This window comes from Amphiura filiformis, chromosome 17, assembly GCF_039555335.1.
Source record: "Amphiura filiformis chromosome 17, Afil_fr2py, whole genome shotgun sequence".
Classification (NCBI taxonomy): domain Eukaryota; kingdom Metazoa; phylum Echinodermata; class Ophiuroidea; order Amphilepidida; family Amphiuridae; genus Amphiura; species Amphiura filiformis.
In genome coordinates this window covers 12,116,024-12,135,610 of record NC_092644.1, presented here as the reverse complement: position 1 = coordinate 12,135,610, position 19,587 = coordinate 12,116,024, and the positions used below count along the sequence as shown (strand labels likewise).

General features: G+C 37.5%; 1 protein-coding gene across 1 annotated transcript in view; it reads left to right on the top strand.

Moving 5' to 3' along the window:
• The first annotated feature begins 292 nt into the window (after window positions 1-292).
• LOC140136935 (synaptotagmin-7-like) overlaps window positions 293-19,587 on the top strand; it is a 552,412-nt gene continuing 533,117 nt past the window's right edge. The window contains exons 1-2 of the mRNA XM_072158587.1: window positions 293-332; window positions 17,967-18,200. The gene's annotated coding sequence lies outside the window, so the exon portion shown is untranslated. The remainder of the gene's footprint in view (window positions 333-17,966; window positions 18,201-19,587) is intronic.

Genomic DNA, 19,587 nt, shown 5'->3' with positions numbered 1-19,587 from the left:
CTTACTTAGTGCCCTTGCCCGAAGTCCCCCCACCCCCACAAAATTATAGGAGCTTATAATAGGCCTACGTCCTCGCCTATACTCTCCCTGTGGGCCGCGCGCGCCCGCGTCTTGTCAAAAAAAAACCCAAACGGGCGCCTTGCTTCACCACTAACTTGCCGAGCTTGGGAGTCAATATTGGCAACACTGATGTACAAAAGTAAACTTTCACAATCACAACATGCATCAATCCATCAGGTGTTTACTCACACGTTTCAGGGTGTACTATTAACAGGCAGTGTACTGATACCCCAGGTCCGTGAAATCGCTGAACAGTATCATCAGAACTTGACGTAAGTACTTGTGCAATATATAGTAAATGTAAAATGAAGTTTTGTTGCTGTATGCACTTTTATCATGTTTAGAGTTTGTACCGGGTTTCAACTTGGAAGTTTACTGCAACCAGTTCACTGCACTGCCTCTATCATCACTGCACTTCCGGTATATCAATCATAATGAAAACAAGTTGTGACAGCTCATATATATGTGACAGCTGTAAATCGCATGTAGTCATAGTACAATCAGTACATGTACATAGACTAGGGAAATAATAAAACTATTTTCAGGGTGCTGGCTACAGACCTATTCACCCTGAACCCAGAAGGTTTGGGCCAGGGTATTATGGGCTCATAGCCAGTAAAAATGAGGTGAGGAAAAATTGAAACTGTTGGGGAAAGATTGTTAGAGCTGTGCCACACTTGAACTTGTATGGAAACACGTAGGCCTACAGCCTAAACATTTGGTCTTTTTTACATCGATTTCCACTGAAACATAATTTTTGAGTGCATGATAAAATTATAGGAGTATTTCGTGATCCTAGCATCCTCTTTTTATGACATTTTTCAGTAGATATCCACGAAAAAAGCTTATTCCCAAACATGCGTGTACGCAGGAATTTCGAAAGGGGGGTGTGATGATAAAAAACTAACAAAATAAAGAAATGACCGCTTTATAGGGACCGTTCATTATTTCCACCAGAGGGGGGGCCGGGAGAATACATGGGGGGTCAGATGGTTTTTGTCAGGCAAAAAGGGGGGGTCAGATGGTTTTTTAGTTATTGAAAGGGGGGGGTCAGATGGTTTTGCATCTCAAAATCCTGGAGCTTCGGGGCTTCGCCCCTGGACCCCCATCTGGAACATTGCCCCTGGACCCCTGACCATTAGATTTGCGCTTTGCATGTCGGCCGACACTTTGGTCCTAGTCCGGACTTAAGTCAGGCCGCCTCACCTGTTTTTCACCTGCCACGGTGTGAATTGACAGTTTGCACAAAAAGTAAGTAATTTATTATAACATTTTGAAAAAATGGGTCATTGGGTAAAACATTCCAAAAAATTCTAGATTTTGCTTCTAATTTGCCAAATGTACAATACAAATTTACTGAAATAAGAGAATTTTGAACCATATTTCATAAATATACATGTACACTGCCATTTTCGAAAGCTGCTGCACAGTACTGCTGTGGTCAGACTCTTCTGACCCAAACCGCTCCCCCAATACACATCCACTATCAAACCCCACCCCACACAGGTGTCATTTCCATACCCTATAGTTAAACTACAAAGACTCGCCCAAACCACCATGACAGTAAACTTGGGCAATGTATTCAAATACATTATAGAAAAATAACATCATCATCATCATCATCATCATCATCATCATCATCATCATCATCATCATAATAATAATAATAATACTAATAGAAATTCACCCTTTCAGAAATTATATTATGGTTGTGTGATGGACAAATGTTCCGGACAAATGTGCAGTGACTGCCACTGAGTAGTGAACACACACACACCACATCAGCCACCCTAGCCCTATGGATGGGGTGTACATGTCTGTGTGCATGTTTTCTCTGTTTCAAGAGTTTAATGAATTAGAAAGTTCCATGAAAGAAATTTTAGATATTTTTATATAGTCAAAATTTTAATTAAAATATGTTTAATTTAATATCAATTATTTCATTAACGATAACAGTAATGATTCTGGGAAGTGACAGATAAATCTAAATAATTTTGTGGATATGTTGGATATTATGACAACAGATTTTGAATCAAATTTGAGATCTATTTTGACATTTTTAGATAATCATTTCACATTTTACATCTAATTGGACCTTTTGTGTCCAAGTTTGAGCTGAACCAAAAGTCTGTTTGTGTCCGAGTTCGGCAAAAAGTGGACTTGAGTCCGATCAATACATCACCATAGGCGTAGATCCCCCCATATTTTGCCAGGGGGATGCTCCATACAATCACCCCCCCAATGTTGATGCCTGAATATAGGTTTCTGACCACATATTTGCCCATTTTAGCACCAAAAGTGCAAATTTCCGCACGCTTCGCGCGCATTTATTCCATTTTGCACCATATTTGATCAGTTTAGCTTCAAAATATCAAAATATTTGTACCATAAACTTATTTTGTCGCCAAAAGGTGCTGGATTCACTATACTTCAAGAATTTTTTTCCAACCCCATGTCAAAAAGAAATCTAGGCCACTGTACATCACTGATTTATGGTAAGATGTCACAAACTACTTAATATACTGATGAAGAAGATTTTGCTCATTCATTTTACACCAAAGGGGGCTAAGTATTGCACCCAGTATCAACATGTATGAGAAATGGATGCATACTTACAATTTAAGAGATTGAAAATTAATAAATCAGCTTGATAGTTTATTTTAAAACTCATTTGATTTTTTTATATTCTGTATGATTGAATTAAGTTACAACTTAAAAAATGAAATAAATTTGTTTTACAGCCATTTTAGCCTAATTACATAAAACTAATGAATTATAATAATTTTGACCCCAAGTTTCCAAACCTGCCACTTGAAAGATTGTTCTTGGTGCAAAAAAAAACTAGTCCTATGGATAATATCACTGTGGTTTGTTCAGGGACCTGTGGTATTGAAGTACATGTACATGTACTAGCTGGAGCACAGGGTAGTCCTGCCAGCAAGACTTCAGTCTTTATCATAAACATAATAACATCTACGGACCTGAAGTCTTGCAACGGTACATAGGGATGCACTGTACGTTTAAGAAATCCAAACTTCAAGCATCAAGAAATATACCTTGTATTTGTCAGTTTTACCTCAGAGATGCTGTAGAGTGTAGACCATCTCTACACAGTGCAGAAACATCACAAGTAGAATGCTGCTCAATATGATAAATCCAAATCATGAAAATCAAGACATTTTGCAGAGCAATATTTTGACCACTTTTGCACTAAGTAAATAACTCCCATGAAGATTGCATGTTTTGCCACTCAGGGAATTTTGAACCCACCCAAAAGATGAGATCAATGTAGATCAATTACCTCAACTTTGTGAGTATAGACTAGTACAGTGGGATTAAAATCATCCACGCACACCCAAACCCTGGTACAATCATCAGTGCATGCCCAAACTGTCCTTGAGAGAGTTCCTCAGCTACATCCTTAGAGCCAAAAAAATGAGCCCACATATTGTGATGTTTCTTATTTGTGGAATAGATATCAATAGAGTGCACTGTAACTCTAGGTATAACAAGTTACAGTTACTGGAACTTGAGCACAGGGTGGCAGTTTGTGAAATAAATAATATTTTAAGTTAAAATACCCTGTGGGGTTCTACCTAGTGGAAGGTATATGAGGATGTGCCACGATTTTGGGGTTCTTTTCAGCGATTTTGGTATTTGGTATATTGATGGGTGGCTATTCAGTAAAGACCAATATTTGGAGAAAAGTGCCCAATTACTGCAATTAGGGTAAATTTTAGGTGCTTTTTGTGAAAAATTTGTATACTGATAGCCGGGTGGCAAAAACAGTAGAGGCATAATTTTTCAGCCTGATATGTGGCAGTGACGTGATGCGTTGAGGCAGCTGATCCATGTGCGCATCTATTGCGCGTCATTGCGCGTGTGCATACGTCAGCGCTTTAAGTGTCCAGTCCACTAGCTACTTGAAGTTGTGCCTATAAATGAAATGCACACTGACATCACTGCTACATGGTGATGAAAAATGGTACAGATGCGAGAAAGTCAGCATTCAAATGTCTGCGTGGCACATCCCTGTAACCAAAATTACAAAGACCCCATGACTCATCCGCAGCAATACTTTCTATTTTGGTTGGGGGGGGGTCATATGATTTTCATGTAGCTCAGAGGGGGGGTCATATGGTTTTTATTATCGGAGAAGGGGGGGGTCATATAGTTTTCGGCAGTGACTTTCTGTCTGCTCCCGGCCCCCCCCTCCGGTAGAAATAATGAACGGTCCCTTAGCAGTCATCCCGTCGCGCTTGCACGACGCATGGGGGTATCTGAGGGGGAATTTGTGCCCCCTCAGAATTTTGAAACTTTTGCAAAATGAAGACCTAATTGAAGCGATTTGGTGGACAATTTTGGCACTATTAGTGTGTAAAATTTTAATTTGAAAAAGCCGACAATTTGTGACATGACGGTCCATGAAGCCTTTCGTGAACAAGTTTTCCCTACAGTTGTAGGCCTATTTAGTGTTAAACACAAATTGGTAAATGTCGAAAGCAGAAGCCAAAATGGCTACTTGTTTATCCACTACACAGCGGGTGCCTGAGGGGGATGTGCCCCCTGAGAATTAAGAAACTTTTGCAAAATGAAGACCTCATTGACGCGATTTGGTGGACCATTTTGGCACTATTAGCATGATTTTAGTAGTGTGTAAAAATTTAGTAAAAATTTAGTTCGAAAAAGCCGAAAATTTGTGAAATGACGGTTCATGAAGCCTGAGAATTAAGAAACTTTTGCAAAATGAAGACCTCATTGAAGCGATTTGGTGGACCATTTTGGCACTATTCGCATGATTAGTAGTGTGTAAAAATTTAGTAAAAATTTAGTTTGAAAAAGCCGAAAATTTGTGAAATGACGGTTCATGAAGCCTTTCGTGAACAAGTCTTACTTAAAGTTGTAGGCCTATATATAAATTGTGTTACAAATTGGTAAATGTCGAAAGCAGGAGCCAAAATGGCTACTTGTTTATCCACTACACAGAATGCCCCCCCTTCAGAATTAAGAAATGAAGACCTAATTGATGCGATTTGGCGGACCATTTTGGCACCGTGTGTGTAAAATTTTAGTTTGAAAAAGCCGAAAATTGGTGAAATAACCGTCCATGAAGCCTTTCGTGAACAAGAGTTTTCCCTCCTGCAGAAGTTGGAAAATTTTGCAAAATGAAGGTCCGATTGAAGCCATTTGGTGCATAATTTTTACACTATTTAAATCATTGCTTCAAACAGAAAAAAGGGCCCGAACTCAATTTGCACAATTAAAACCTTTACGCACGACGCTTGCCGGGGTAGGGGTGTGACGATATGGAGAGGTGTTGGTGTTAACATGTAGGCCCTATATCCATGTTAATTAACAATTAAATGGGGGTGTGGGTGTGTGTGGGAGGGGTGTTAACATTAATCAACATATTTACATACGTTGCCGGTCAGTCAATACCGGGTATAGGGGAGAGAAAAATTTGACTGGGGGTAGTTAAGATATCTATAGGCCTATGATAATTTGATATTATGTCCCATATGCCATGCTCATCTCCCTCCTCTCCTCTTCCCCCCCTCCCAATTTATTTTTTTAAATTTTTTTTTATTCTCTCTCTCTCTCTCTCTCTTTCTCTCCCCTCTCTTTCTTTGCCTTTTCTCCCTCCATTTTTTATTTTTTGGACAAACCCAAGGGGGGTGGCGTACGCCAATGTTCCCAAAATTTCAGTTGATTCCGATTTTGCGTTTGCGAGTTATGCATGATTATGTGTATTACACTGCTCCATAGACGTATACCAGAACGAAATTCAAATTTCACGATATTTTTGCTATTAAACAAATTAATCTGCAAGATTTTTTTGTACATTTATAGCATTACATGTATGTAGCCAGAGGTTTCTAGTGATATAAAAATTTCCACTCTTTTTGAGAAAAGTAGGGGGGATGATGCTGTGGATCACGAAATGCCCTTTTAATTATAACATTTCCATTTTGGTATAAAATGTTTATAGTTTTCACTGTCAGACAGACATGTCCTCTTTTAATTTGGGCCCAAACAGATGAGGCAATACAAAGAAAATCGCTATTCGATACCAGCGCATATGTCGCCAATGCGAGCCACTCATTCGAACGTGAGTCGTGTCGGTTCCTTTGATAAGTCATGACTACCTGCACGCCATGTAATGCATTGTGTTATGCACATCGTGTACACGCTCGACTAAATACTTCCATCGTAATATTAATAAAATGACGGTTCCTATGGTTTTGTGTGCACATCTTTTGCATAGTGAATATGGTGAAGAAACAAAGTATGTGCACGTTGCTCCAATCTGCCTGTTTACGTTGCCACATATTAAAGTTTTAATACCAGTAGTATAAACATGCGTCGAAAATTTTTGCTTTTTACTCTGCACCCCCAGGTTTGTTTGATTTAAATCATGGATTGAAATCGCGATTTAAATTGCTTGATTTTTTTAAAATCACTGATTTAAATCAACTTTTTCATTTTTTACCATTTTTGATACCCCAATGTACATGTAAGTTAATTTCTTTCTTAAATTGACTGTTTTACTTAATTCCTAATGTTTATTGCTAAAATTCATCTTTTCCCATGATTTTACCAAATTTTTTCTTTGAAATTTTCACATGTAAAAGCATGTTTTGATTCTTTTGTAATCATGGCCGGGTATAGCAATTCTTGGAATTAAATTTTTTTTTAATCGATATCAATTTTTAATTTTTTTTTAAAACAACACCCCCTCCCCCACTTTTTTATTCTTGAGCGCACTGGGCAATAATTCACTGTCATCATCCCAAAGTTCTTTTTACATGGTAATCAGGAAGAACAGTTAGATACCGCTGAAGGACCTTGCCGAATTTACTGGCACCCGAGGGTCTCTGGTTCAAAACCGCACTAGAGAAAAGTTTTCCCTCCTTCCTTCCCCCTCACCACCAAAATAAGGCACAAAAAAAAGATTGTTTGCTTGTCCTCCATCGACTGACCCTTATAATCTGGAATATCTGGAAAAAAGTGGGGTTTTTTTACTGTACAAATGAATACCGACCCTAATTTTGGAAATTCCAGAAAAAGTTTTTTTTTTTTTTTCAACATTTTCGACATCCTGAAAAGCTTTTTTAACAGTTTCTACTCACTTCGAAACTGTTTAAAAAACATGAATGAAGTGGTATACAGTAGAGAAATATCATAATTCACAAATAATTTGGGCTATAAAAGGTATTAGACCTGGGATGGGTGATAAAAATGTCATTTTCTGAGGTTGTTGTATGAAATTCCTCAAACCTTCAGCTTTCTTTTACTTTTTATTTGATCAAAATTGAACATTCCATTCAAATTTTACCAATGAAAAACTGTCAACAGAAAATGCGAAAATAATCCATAATGAGTGTTATACCATATTAATACATGCATTCTATTTCTTATGTATTTTATTGTTTTCAAGCAGTGATATTTTAGAAATCATTGAATACAAATTAATTACAGATCCAAAATGCACCAGTTAAACCAAACATATTATTGCATTGAATATCAAACTGTTACAACAGTAAAAATAATCATTCTAATCAAAATTATGTTAATTAGCTAATAAATATTCATTATTGATTTTGAAAACTTTAAAGTCAATTTTCTTGTATTTCATATTTTCACCAATGTTGGAATTCCAAAAAAATGTGGCCTGAAATTTGGAATGAATATGCATAATATTATTATTAAATTAAAGGCATACAGTCATGTTTTGGCTATGAGCTTTAAAAATAAATATTAAAAAACAATCCTGACAGACCCAATTCTGAAAAGGTTGTGGAGGACAAGCAAACAATCTTTTTTTTTTTGGCCTAAGCCTGGGGCATTAGGGTTAAAGTAGTAGGCCTACCATCATGACGGTATTTTATTTTTCTGTTCACCCCTTCATGAATTTAAAGGCACTATCTGCAATAGCTAATTGCAATTTGAGTTTCAATCTAAAAAAATCATTGAAAATCTTGATGATTGCATTTTGGTAAGACTATGACAATCCTCGGTTTTAAGGGCTTTTATCATTTAGCAAATTTTTAGATCAATTAATAGCGATTGATTCGCTCACTATTCTGTTAATTCTGATAATCATGAAACAATTTTCATTTATTCACATGCACCAAGAAAATGTCCATGCTCTACAGGTTTTGTGCATAAAGTCTGCCCTTTTGTTATGCTTCAAATGGTACAATTATATGTACATCAGTGAACATCAAAAGAGTACAGGTTTGACTCTGTGTCAAAACTTTTTATTTATTTATTTATTTTTTCTCTGTGTCAAACTTGACCCAGAATTTCTGTAAGTATACTATATTTTAGTGTGTATAAAAATGTACTCAAAATTTACACTGATGCTACCAAAATGATTTATTTTTCTTATCTTCACGTGATGAAAGGTAGGAAGTAGTGCTGTTGTCAACAAGGCTGACAAAGCAGTTTTCCAGATTGTCAACAAGCATGGACCAATTGTCAAAAAAAACTAGGCATTTAAAATATTAGAGACAAGATTAAGAAAAGCTGAACATCATTACTTACTACCTCTGAGGCTCTTGGTATAAAAAAGTAATAACTGACAGGGACTGCCGGGAGTGACTGGCTTTTGAGGAGAGCAAGAGCAATGGCTCTCTACTGCACTCCTTAAATCTGATATAGGAGAGTCATTTTTAGCTCTCCGTAGTTGACCATTCTCTCCTTACATTCTATTGTAAATGCTCCAAACAGCTCTCCTTCAAGGCTTCAGAAGAGCTATTTAATGCGCTCCTGCAAAGTCCAAAAGACAGTCCATGAATTGAGCACAAGAGGACAATGATAAGGTAGAATAATATACTTCATTTTATAGTGGCAAGTTTGATTTTATGTAAATAAATGACACATTAAAATGGTCTCTGAACTTGATAAATTTTGACTTTATTGCTGTATTGCTTTGTCGACAACTTGTTGATGTTGAATCTTGAGATTTGATTGTCAGCAATGAAAATTCTACTTGACAACAGCCCTAGTAGGAAGTGAGAACTTGATAATACTTTTGGCCCCCACACATCTGTGGGGCTTATGTTATCATCCAAATGGTTGTTTGGCTGGCTGCCTGTCTGTCTATGTGGCTGGCTGGCTGTTTGGGCAGAAGCAAATTCATAAATCCTTTGTGCAGCTCCAACGCAGTATAAACCGATCAACTTAAAACTTGGTTTGGTGAGAATCGTATCGAGCTGCAATTTTCAACAGTGCTAGGGGCAAGTGCGTCGAGCTACTCGGTGATGGGGGAAAGTGCGGGAGGGCAGTATGGGGGATGTAGGGGTGGGCGTGTGCAGGATTTGTTACTGCGGGGGCTGAATCTAAATCGCTTCCGCCACTAAGTGTATTGCGCTGACGTAGGGGGATGTCTGAGGGGGGCACAGTGAGAAACTTTTGCAAACTGAAGGCCCAATTGAAGCCATTTGGTGGACTATTTTGGTATTATTATTGTGCACAATTTGAGTTTGAAAAAGCCGAAAATTGGTGAAAAGAAGCTATTAAAAAGCCATTCATACTGTGTGGACAAGTTCTCACTATTATTAACTGTATAAATTATTACTCTAAACATTAAGTGTCGGGTGTAAATGTCGGGTGTCCAAAGCAGAAACAAAAAAGGCGAAACAGGGGGTGTCTGAGGGGGCTAAAGGAAATGTAACTTTTGCCGCCCCTTGCAGCAAAGCAGGGAGGAGGGTTGGAGCAAAAAAATATTTTCACCTATATTTTTTATTATAGAATTAGAGGTGTTACACCCCACCCCCGATTACCCCAGTGTCTCTGGCTGTGGCACTATTGGCAGTTTAAAGTGTATAGTTACATTAATTTTCCACCCTTGATAGTTCTTCTTGCTGCCCCTACTGTCCTGCCCTTTTTTCTTAATTATTCTTCTTGCCGCCCCCTCATCTTTCACCGCCCCTTCTTTTTTACCGCCCAAGGCCCCCCCCCCCAAATGCATGCATGTTATTCCTGTAGTGTGTCTTATTCTACATGTAGATTGTTGATTGGATCCAAGAAAGTTTTTAGCTGTCATATTTTTGTATGGCCACAAAGCGCCATCGCATCGCAGGGGGTGCCTGAGGTAGGATGTGCCCCCTCAGAATTGGAAACTAAATAAAGGCCTTAAAGTTGAAGACCCTCAGTATTTGGAAGAAATAAAGGATCAGTTGAAGCCATTTCGTGGACCATTTTAACACATGTTGTTATCATTGCTTAAAAACAGTAAGTGTAGAGGTGTCTAAAACAGAAGCCAAAATGGACAATTCTTTATCCATACATGGGGTGGGGGTGGGTCTGAAGAGGTGTGTGCCTCTTCAGTATAATGAAAAAGATATCAAAATAAAGGTCCAATTGAAGTCATTTCGGGGATCATTTTGACACTATAGGGCAAAGAGGGGCATTAAGTACCATGGGGCATTAAGTACCACCCAATAAACAAGTAATTATTATGCATATTAGGGAATCCTGATTATTATTTTAAATATACCTTGCAAGAGTTGTTTATAATAGCTACTCATTAAAAATGATCAGTGCTTATGTAACACTCATGTTAGTTGTTCATCACTGTGTAACCCAAACATCATCTTGGCAGACATCTTACAAGTACACGCTGAACTTTTTAGTATCTCGTACTAGATAAAATACATCATTTAACATCCTTTTTTTTTCACATGAGGTATAGATCAACAACTTTTGATAGTTTCATCTGAAAGAGGACACACTAGCAAGCATATATCAAGATTTATTTGTTTAAGGGGGTACTACACCCCTGGCCAATTTTTTGCCTATTTTTGCATTTTTCTCAAAAATTACAGCGCATTGGTGACAATTAAGATATGCATGTTGTAGGGGCAAGGACTACAACTATTGCTCTGAAAATTCAGCAACTCAAGGCAAGTAGTTATTGATTTATTGATCAAATACTGGTTTTCCTCATTTTTGACTGCAACTCCACAACTGCTGTCTGTGCCGAAATAAAATTTCCAGAGCAATAGTTGTAGTCCTTGCCCCTACAATATACATATCTTACTTGTCACCAGTGCGCTATAATTTTTTAGAAAAATGCAAAAATAGGCACAAAATTGGACAGGGGTGTAGTACCCCCTTAAATGATTTGAAGAGAAAAAATGTCATGTTAAAAGTGGACATCCGACTGATGTCACACTTTCGCTAGGCCTCTTAGTAAATTACAGATTATGGAGTGCTTCTTTGAAGATTGCACTAAGACCACAATTGTATAATGAATTACATTAATTTTGCTTACTAGTAGTGTAAAAATAGATAATTAACAGAAAATATACCCTATATGTACTTTTAAAGAAAATTTTGCAATTTTATGATTTTTGCGATATCTGGTGGTCCCTAATGCCTCATACTACGTTTTTAGTGAAATATCTGTGATTTCCCATGTATTGTTGAAACTCAGTTGTCCAACAACAACTTTTAAAGTTTGTGCTTATTTTATGTCATAATGGGTTTGTAGTAAGTTAAATTACCCACCTATGATATCTACCAAAAAAACGTTTCAAAAGCGTAAAAGGGCCAAAGTTTAAAAATCTTTCCTGTGTGGCTTTTCACCCTTTTTTAAACTTGGTCCCATTCAGTAAAGTAGTAATAACATGAAGAACGGGTCCTAATTTTTACATGCAATAATTTACTCTTATAGCTTTAAGATTGTTCGAAAGCGGTGCAATATGACGTAGGCTATATCTAATCAAAAACATTTGAAGGTTTATTATATTGCGTGTCCATAAAGAGTAGTAAAGTATTCTATATACTATATACAACTAAGAAAACAAACAAGTAGCCTATAGATGACTTCGTATGGGTCTTTAGAAACTTTCATAAATGGGACCAAGTTTAAAAAAGGGTGCAAAGCCACACAGGAAAGATTTTTTAAACTTTGGCCCCTTTTACGTTTTGAAACGTTTTTTGTTAGATATTAATTCTTTTTTTTGAGGTAACAAATATTGCGCAGTAAGTGGTTCTTTGTAGTCATGAGAGGCGAACTAGTTGGATATCCATATTTCGTGATGAATGCTTTTTGAAACTTCGAGGGCAAACTAGTTGGATATCCATATTTCATGGTAAGCAGTTCTTTGTAGCCCTGGCAAAAACTAGTTGGATATCCATATTTCAGCGGTTTGTGGTTCTTTAAAGCCCTGCGGGGCAAACTAGTTGGATATCTTCATTTCGCGGTTAGTGGTTTTAACGACCCGTAACGACCCCAATATTTTAATTATCAAAATACTAGTTTCTTAATGCTATGGGGTAAATGAATTATCTAAAAAATTAATAGCTGAACCCAATAGAGGCCTTGCATGTGACGTATCATCTCGTAAATATGGCAGACTACTCAAATGCATTCAACAAAAGCATGATTGCAATCTACCGTGACAGTTCGTCTGACACACATAACCCTGCACTACGATCAAATAGGTTGATGACAACATTTGATTGAATGGACTGCACTCCGCCATAACTACGGTGAAGGACACCGGTTCAAATCGATAAAATGATGCAGGGCCTCTATACGCCGGATTAACTACCATAGCAATAGATGGATACAATTTTGGCTACATCGCCCCGCACTACAACGTTCATGCGGTACCGATGCATTGAACCATAGATTGCACCTGTAAGATTAGTCTATTTGAAAAGAGCGGTATTGTATTCAATCTATTATATTATTGAAGACAGGTGATGAGTGCAACCTGCTGCAGTGCAGCGCGGTATATTCAAAATTGTATTCATCTATTGCTATGGTAGTTAATCCGATTATGACGCTCACTTCTACGGGCGATAGTTAGCCAGGGACTGGAAACGACATATTGATGACTATATATAGTGTGTACTCAATAAACCCAAGCGGAACAAGAGTTGCTAAGTAACCGTTATCCGTACCATAAACACATGCATGATCAGACATCGAGTGTTCAATTTCCTCATAGCTTCCCACATTGTACACATGTTAGTCGAATTTGGCGGTGTTGTTTTGTTAGCCCTCCAAGTTATAACAACGTTCACTTTGCGTTGAACATTGTATGTGGGCCTCACTGTAATAACATATTAGATCAGTCTGATTAGTGTGATATCATTTCAAGAGGTCACTTCCCGATTAAGCTAAACAGCCTATGTGGAGGAATTTTATGCATGAGCAACCACATCAATGATGTAGTAATGAATACCCTCTATTGTTATCGGATTAACTTTTAGACCGAGCGCTGAGGACACAGTGTTTGATTTCACTCATGTAATAGATCAATATGACCTTCATCCAGCAAGGATCAGCCAAGCACAAAACTTGTCTTGTTTAGCGCATTACTTATCTCTTCAAGTATTTCTACCGTAGGTCTATACTAAATAATCATAATGCAGGCCTAAATCTCAGGTGTACTGTTGGAGTAGGAGGATTTGTTTGATATTATTCTTGGTTCTGATTAATGTTATAGTACCGGTACCTGTTTGTTTCCTTAGCACATATCGGTTATTTAGGGATTCAATCATGTTTCACCGTTGTTCATCACCGATTAACAACGATGCGTCCGCGCCGTCTGCGTGGTTTACTTGCGAGGGCAGCTTTAGCTGCCCGAGCGAAGTAAACCACGCAGACGCTGCTGACGCGAAGTTGTTAATCGGTGATGAACAACGGTGAAACATGATTGAATCCTTTCAACAACGAAAAGAAGCTAAAAATCGTATAAATCACGATTATTTTACGAGGAATGTCAGTTCATCATTGCCACTCAGACTTACAAAAACTTCGATGATTTCTCTTTTGATATCAGCAATAAAACTACAGAATAAAACGGCAATGTTTAGCCGCTTCCTGATAAATACTGAATTCAACTTGTAAGCTGGCATACGCACAAAGGTTCCAGGCATGACGAATTTTACGCGCTCTCGCAGAACGCGTAGTCTCGCTTTCGCGTTAAGCGTATCGCTTACAGTAAAAGTGTTGGTTCATCACGGATTAACAACGGTTGGCTCCTGTACAAAGGTATAGGAAGAGTTGTTGAATAAAATTACAATTCTCCACATACACATTGCAGTTTGCAAGAGGTGTATAATGAATAAATGAATAGGTGTATTTCGAATTCACATAATGGTGTTTGATACAGGCCCGCATTTGTGATACTTACGTCGGGGAGTAACATAATATTCTGTGTGCGTGGCCTAAAAAAGGTCTGTAGTACAAAGCTGTCTTTTTATCTAGTGTTTAGACAATGTTTACTCAACCATTGCTATCAAAAGAGGCCTTGCATGTGACCTATCATCCCGTAAATATGGCGGACTACTCAAATGCATTCAACAAAAACATGATTGCAATCTACCGGGGCAGTTTGTGTCACACATATAACCCTGCACTACGATCAAATAGGTTGATGACAACATTTGATTGAATGGACTGCACTCCGTCATAACTATGGTGAAGAACACCGGCTCAAATCCTTTGTTTGGAGTCAATCGATAATTTCATGCAGGGCCTGTGTGGATGTTGCCATTTTTAACGACTTCTAACTTTTGGTTAGCCCAAAATGAATCAATACAATCGTGTATAAGATATTTGCGGGGATATTTGGGCGTGATTACAACAATTTAGAAAATAAATGGGCACTTCTGGGTTAGGTATCTATAGATTCTATAGAATTTAAGTATGATGTATTTTCGATGGTAAATATATTTCACTTTCAAAGTTTGTAGTTTTCATAATTGCAATTTCTAAATATTATATAAAAAGCAATAATAAGTCTTTAAATGTAAGAGTATCGGATCATTTTGAATGTTAATAAATGCGAAACGCCGGCGGTAGACAGCAGCAACATCAGGGATTGCCGCAATTCTTGCAGTAGTTTTTATGAATAGACTACTCTCTAAATGTAAAAGAGTGAAAAACCACTCTGAATTTCAGAGTGAATTTAAGTTAGCTCTAAAAGAGTGGCTTTTAGCTCTAAAAGAGCGAAAACAGTACACATAGTTTCACTCGCGATTTCGAGTGAGCCTCACTCGCTCAAAAGTGGCGCAAAATCTCACTCTTTCTTGGAGTGAACTGTCAGCCAATCAGAAGCGCCGAAAATCGGCCCATGTTTGTTGAACTTGTGTAACAAAATGGCGAACAGTGTGTGAATGAATGGCGAAAAGAAAGCGGATTTGATGAAGAAATAGACAGCATACTCAATAGTGATTACATTTATGTGTAGGTCATAACTCGTAGCAAATATACACTTGGTCTGGAGACAACGGCGGCAGTAAGCTTAAGTCATATGTGAGCAGTTTGTTACCGCCCAGTGCCGTTTACATATACGCATATGTAAGCTTATGTATAGGTTACGCCGCATCACGCTTCTCCAGACTGTGACCGTAAACATGGTATTTGCCAAGTGTTATGTCCTACACCTAAGTGTACTCACCATTGAACAATTTGACTATAGCTTCACTAAATCCATAGTTTTTCATCATTCATCCCACACTGAAGTTCGACACATTGTGTATGTGCTTAAGCTTTAGACCAGTTCAATATTCCTAGACCGGGCCCTACCCTAACCTGGGGCCTAGCCTCACAACAATTTAAAGCACATAGTAGCTGTTATGAACTGCTGTGATATTCTTGTATATAAAATAGGCCTAAATGAATAAATAAATAAATAAATGCTCTTTTCTGATTCACTCTTTTCCAGAGTGAATTTTTCACTCTTTCTTGAGAGTGAGCTTCACTCTAAAAGAGTTGTCACTCAGATGGCTCTTTGAAAGAGTGAGATTTCACTCTTTTTGAGTGATTTTTCACTCTTTCACATTTAGAGAGTACAATAGCGGATACAATAGCAGATACAATAGCGGATACAATAGAACTCTATTACGGGCAAATAAACCTCGTCGCGTTGCTAAATTTCACTTCTTGTTTTTCATTAACTAACCGTTATTTCATTAACTAACCGTTATTTTTTAAACTTTGGAAAACCTCGACGAGGTTTTTAATTTTAGGGTCAAATCATAGCCATATAATGAAGTTTGAAGTGGTCCTTAATGCCCCGTATGTACAATATGCTGCTGCACTCCAGAAGAAGCAGCAGCTGAACAAGAAGTCAAAACCAACCAACAAAAATAACAAGAACCATAAAACCAAGCCAGTATAAGAAAACATAGAAACAAAAAGTGGACAATGAAGATGATCCTGACAAAATATGTCCTGATTGTGGACTGGTCATGTTGGTTGTGCTTGACTCCAGTGCATGTTTTGTAAACTTTTCTGGCATTTTGCATATGGAGAAGTTGTGGGCTCAGAAGAGGACTGGAAAGACCAGGAATGCATGTGTCAGTTGTTCCTCACATAAAATAAACACCATACTGATATAACACGTTTAAAAATAAACTCTTAAGAACAATTAAAGGTCTCAAAATGGTCAACAAACATGGTACTACTTGATGGTACCTAATGCCCCACCATCGGGGCAATAAGGACCACTTGACATCGCTGTAAATAAATGCATGGTGTTTGAAAATGAAGGCATTTTTGGCAGATTTGCCAATTTGGCATGAACACTAAAAATGGGGGTCCCTTAAGCCCCACTTTACCCTAGTTGTTATCATTGCTCAATAAGTGTACGGATGTCTAAAACAGAAGCCAAAGTGGGGCCTCTTTTTTATCCATATGCGGAGGGAGGGTATCTGAGGGAGGATGTGTCCCCTCAGTATTTGGAAAAAATTGAAAATAAAGGCCACATTGAAACCATCATCATGGACCATTTCTGCACTAGTATTATGTGATAGGCACAGAACATTCACATTGTGAATATTCTGTGCCTATTGCAGTTTTCTTCCTATTTTCTGTTTTTTTTTCACATGAAAGAGGGCATGGGCTGGGTATGCCCCTGCCTAGGCCACTGTCATGGGAGGTTTTCCAACCAAAATTGTTTAAAAATATATATAAGATTGGACCTTTAAAAAGGGGGGTATGCTCATGCCTGGATCCATGCCTGCCTAAATTTTCAGGAGACATTTGCCTTTCCATGACTTGACATGTCCAATACAAGACATGTTGATTTGGAAATCGGTATATGATTTATTTCATCACAATCATTGTGTGATAGAATATAATCAGCTTTTTGCTATTCTAAAAAAACATGAATTATTTATTATTATTTTCCTCCCTGATTCCAAACCACTGAATTAGATTAACTACTTAATGAATTTCCAAGCTTTATGATTGCTACAATTGCATTGTTTCTCTGGTCCTTTCACCCATCATTACTTCCACCACAGACCCATTTAAAAAAGAGTTGCTAGCCCCATACGGTTGCCAGGCAAGTGCTTTCAGCCAACCAATGCAACTGCACCATCGTCGCCGCATCATCACCATACTCATTCCTATAGGGTTTTACTGTGAATGAATTGACATTCAGCGTGAGTGATGACTTATACTGCCACCATATTAACTAGCTTGCAAGGGAGCCAACACTGACGCTATCATAGTGTGTCTACAGTGTGGCAGGTGATCAGGACGCTGGCTCTCTTACGTTAGTTAGCCTTCTCCTAATGCTGAGATAACACTTACCTGAATACTCTATATCGTGGGTACTAGTCTCTTGCACAGTTGTGCAACCTGTAACTATTAACGCACAAGACTTTGAAAGTAAAGTAACTTGCATGTAAGGATATATAGAAGTGAGTTAGACTAGATTCAAGAACTGCAAATATATGTGTAAGATATATACATGTATGTAGCAATAGATCTGCATAACAGGGTTTGCAGCAAACATTTGTGTATAAACTTGATGGATTGTTCACTAGTCATAGCATTGCTGTATTACAATTTATTCAAAAGGGCTATACAATAGCAGCTAAGGGATTCTCATGCTAGTCTTTTTCCAATGCTTCACACTGCATTACAGATTCCTTGGTGATGAGCTTAGACTTCGACAAAGACACGGAATAATAACCTGCAGAACCTTCTTGAGTAAGGAGTGTGTGCATATATACACACAATATATGCGTCCATAGCTAGCATCAAAGCAAGGGGGCACTAGACTGAGGCTAAGGTAGAAATGCCGTTGTCTGTACTAGTTGAGAAAGATGGGCCTCGCTTTTCAATAAGCTGTTAATTACATATCACAGTGAATATTGAGGTGAGTGATTTTGTTTTCTTCAATTTTACCAACTTACAGATATCTTGTGTGTGTATAAGGATAAGTATAACTGCAGCATCTTCACACAGTGAGTGGAAAATGGGAAAAAAGTGCTTTATGTGAGTGTCGGATATTGACAAACGAATGCGGGGCACTTTTATGTGTATTAGCCAGACGAGAGGCCAACTGAAAGTGAGTTTTTTCCTCTTAAAAGCTTGCAAACTTATACATCTGGAAGTGAGCTATGTAACAGCCATACAATTGGAAAACTGACTAAATATATCTGGCTGTATGAAGAATTAAATTAGTTGTAGCTATTTAATTTATTGATTGAATGAAATAAGAAGAAACGCCTGAAATATGGTAACTTTTACCAGTGTGTATTTATTATCTGGACCTGTTCATTGAGCCATTAACTCTGTATGTGCTGATATGGTATATTCAATTATAACACCACACAGATGACTGGTAAGTAATAAATATGCTATAAAAATATGATTTTTTATTAAACACGATCCAACGTGAGCATGCCAGATATACTGCCGTTGCTAAGCAGATGGCTGGTTGGTAGACTCTAAATTTAATTGAGAGCTAGGTTTATTTAAAGGAGAAAAATGTAATTTTATTGCATGCTTTTATCACAAGGATTGTGAACTTGAATCAAAAATTACACACAGATTCTTATTTTAATGGTAGTATTATTTTGCAAGAGAGAACGCTTTTATTAATTTGTATAACTATGTTGGATGTGACTGTACAAATTTAAAACAGCTTGCCATAAAGCAATGCACAATTTTCATTTCATGAATCATGGGCAATATGTGAAATCCACATTTTTGTGAAATTTAATTTACTTTTTCTATTTTTAATATAACAGTCACTGAGTTTATTGTAGCATTGTAGCATGAAGCATGACATTGTTTGATCATCAACAGTATAAAATCTAACCAAAAAAGACATTTTTATTTTACATCCCAGTGGAATTTATTCTTGTATCTCTAAATAACAAAAAATAAAACAATTGCAAACATAAGTGCATGCAAGATCACAAATCAAAGCAATTTGACAATGATTGTATTGGAAAAGGGAGAAGAATTAACGCTTGTGTTTTGAGGTAATCATTATTGGCATTAGGACAACATGGCATTGCTGTTATAATTCCAGGAGAAAACATGTACAGCTATGATTGGATATGTGTTCAACCAAGACAAAGCTTGACAAAATTACTTCCTTTTCATACAACAGAACGGAAATAGCAATGTACAGAGTAATTTGGTAGAAAGAATATTGAGTTGTGTAAATGAAAAAAAAATGTATATTGGAAAAAAAATTGTTATAATTTAGGGAAGTTTTTGGAAACAAACTAAGTTGGTTTAAGGTGGTACTA